At 37.9% G+C, this 3331-nt stretch overlaps 1 pseudogene; it reads right to left on the bottom strand.

The window, feature by feature from the left end:
- Window positions 1–2798: 2798 nt before the first annotated feature.
- Window positions 2799–2953, bottom strand: LOC123860767 (U2 spliceosomal RNA; annotated as a pseudogene).
- Between the last annotated feature and the right edge of the window lie 378 nt (window positions 2954–3331).

Below are 3331 nucleotides of genomic sequence, written 5' to 3'. Positions count from 1 at the left end.
CCCATTGGATGTGGGACTCGATCACTGGGATCATGACCTGAGCTGAAGGCAGACTCTTCACTGACTGAGCCACCCAGGCGCCCCGCAGCGTGTCTTTTTTATTTTTATTTATTTATTTATTTATTTATTTATTTATTTATTTATTTATTTTAAAGATTTTATTTATTTATTTGACAGAGAGAGACACAGCGAGAGAGGGAACAGAAGCAGGGGGAGTGTGAGTGGGAGAGGGAGAAGCAGGCTTCCTGCCAAGCAGGGAGCCCGAAATGGGGCTCGATCCCAGGACCCTGGGACCATGACCTGAGCCGAAGGCAGATGCTTAACGACTGAGCCACCCAGGCGCCCCAGCATGTCTTTTATATGCATCCTACTTGCAAGTAGGGAAGTCTGTCCTTCAAGTGGTCAGTTAGTTTCCTGAGAGTAGAAGCTGGTGAGTCACGGAAAGGATGAGTTGTGCATTACACTGGTTGAAGTGAGGGTCTGGGAACAGAAGGAAAGGCAAAAATGGACAATTCTTACCTGACCTAGAGTTGACTAGATAACAATTTATTATGTTTTCAAGCATACGCTCAAATTCCATCAGCATCTCAAACATCCCAGCCATTAACCCTGAGTCCAAAACTATCTTGTAAGGGAAAACACTATGCTAAAGACCCAGGAACCAGGAGAAGGAAAAGGTTTATGATGCGTCTCCTCTTTTCTTATTTCTTTTGACTTATTAATAAACTATAGGGAAAATTGGTCTCATCTTTGTCTGCTCTACAACTCCTATAGCTTAGGAATGCGGTTTTAAGCAAACTATTAATTTTAACACAATTATATTTCAATAAAACATTCTTGGGCACCTGGGTGGCTCAGTTGGTTAAGCGACTGCCTTCGGCTCAGGTCATGATCCTGGAGTCCCAGGATCGAGTCCCGCATTGGGCTCCCTGCTTGGCGGGGAGTCTGCTTCTCCCTCTGACCCTCGCCCCTCTCATGCTCTCTCTCTCTCTCTCATTCTCTCTCTCAAATAAATAAATAAAATCTTTAAAAAAAAACATTCTTGATTTCCTATGGACTTTATTACAGTGGGGGGCTTACTTGAATTAAAAATAGTTTTGTGGCATCATTTGTTGCACTTTATAATAGACTATATGATAGAATGCAGAGTGAGAAAGATCTTAAAAATAATTTATCCACTCCGTGTTTGAATTTCTTTTGTAGTATCCTTGTCCCATTCTTCCCCATCTTGTGCTTGAACACCTCTAGTACTAGAGAACTCACTTTCTTAAAAGGCACTTCCTTTCATTTTTTGGACAATCCTGAATTTTTACAAAGTTCTTTCTTATATTGAGCCAAAATTTATCTGGTGCATTCACCTAGAGACAGTCCTACCTCATGATAGAAGTACTGACATCACCCTAGGCACTTACTCTGACATTCTCTTCTCCTACTCTGTTTTGCCTCTGATTTCCCTCTTTTCCTTTATTTTTGCTCGTTATTTTATATATCTGACTTTTGAGTTAAAGAAAACAAAATGGAATTTTTGGACTATTTAGAAATGAGTGATACTGATAGTTCCATATCAAAAACTATAAGCTTGGGGCGCCTGGGTGGCTCAGTGGGTTAAGCGTCTGCCTTTGGCTCAGGTCGTGATCCCAGGGTTCTGGGATCAAGTCCCGCATTGGGCTCCTTGCTCAGTAGGAGCCTGCTTCTCTGTCTCCCTCTGCTGCTCCCCCTGCTTCTTGTACTCTCTTCTCTCTCTCTCTGTCAAATCAATCAATCAATAAATCTTAAAAAAAAAACCCCACAAATCTATAAGCTATACTCTAAGAGTTACTTGGGGAAAAAAGAAAGCCTTAAGTGAATTTATTTTTAAAAAGCATAGATCAAAAAATACATGAGTGAAGTATTTGATTCAGGAAGCTAGATAAAATCTAACAAAATATATCTAGGTAAGTAGAAGGCAGAAATGAATGAAGATAAAACAGAAATTAGTGAACTAGAAAGCAAAATAAATATTAGATTTGATCAGTAATATCCTAGCTTTTTTTTTAGATCAACACAATAGGGGGAAAAAAAAACTTTTGTAGTTGTCTTTTAAGATAATGAGGGTGTGTCAGAGAGAAAACACAAAAGACATTAGGATAAAAACCAATAAGAGTATATTATATGATTGGATGAACGATTATAGAAGAAATTAAACAGTTAATCAAATATCTAATACTTAAATAAATAACAGGTCTTCATAAATTCTAGCTAACTATAACATCAAAGATGTGTTATATTATTTAAATTCTAAAGCACTTAGAAGAGCATTGGAAAATATGGAAAACTGGCTAATATGGTCTATGTGCGCTACCCAATCCTGATATAAAGTCTGGATAAGGATAGTTTAATTAAAGACCAATATCACTTATTATTATTGAGGCAGAAATAATAAATGCAACAGTATATTAAAATATTTAAAGAATTACACATTATGATCAAGTAGAATATATTTCTAGAATACAAGATTGTTGAACTTGTGTAATATACTATCCACATTAACAGAATAAAGAATGACAAACAGGGCGCCTGGGTGGCTCAGTTGGTTAAGCGACTGCCTTCGGCTCAGGTCATGATCCTGGAGTCCTGGGATCGAGTCCCGCATTGGGCTCCCTGCTGAGTGGGGAGTCTGCTTCTCCCTCTGACCGTCCCCCCTCTCATGCTCTCTCTATCTCATTCTCTCTCTCAAATAAATAAATAAATAATCTTTGGGAAAAAAAAAAAAGAATGACAAACGTATTGGGTAAAAGGAAACAAAGGGTAAATGTTAAAAAAACAAACAATAAAACCCTCTAAAGGTAATATTTTTATGAACTGTGCAGAGAAAGGTATAACTTTGTGAGACACAATACCCAGGAGACACAGAGGAAAGTATTCATAGATGTATGTACTACACTTGATCTTAGCCAAAAGGCCGAGAAGCGATCATCACAGCTGTATGTAGACAGAACTTAAGATCAGCAATCATTAGGGAAATGCAAGTCAAGACCACAATGAAATATCGCTTTACATGGATCGAATTGGCTACCTTCAAAAAGAGAAATAATACCAAGTGTTGGCGAAAATGTGGAGAAAAGAGAATTCTTGTGCACTATTGGTGGGAATGTAAATTGGTGCAGCAACTGTGGAAAAGAGTATGGGGGATTCTCAAAAAATTAAAAATAGAACTACCATGCGATTCAGCAATTCTACTTCTGGGTATTTATCCAAAGAAAATAAAAACACCAATTCAAAGAGAATACATGCACCCTATGTTTATTGCAGCATTATTTACAATAGCCAAGATATGGAAGCAACCTAAGTG

Source organism: Mirounga angustirostris, unplaced genomic scaffold (genome assembly GCF_029215605.1).
Source record: "Mirounga angustirostris isolate CCGP_5_RB_7025 unplaced genomic scaffold, mMirAng1.0.hap1 SCAF_4, whole genome shotgun sequence".
Lineage (NCBI taxonomy): Eukaryota > Metazoa > Chordata > Mammalia > Carnivora > Phocidae > Mirounga > Mirounga angustirostris.
This window is presented reverse-complemented; position numbering and strand designations above follow the sequence as displayed.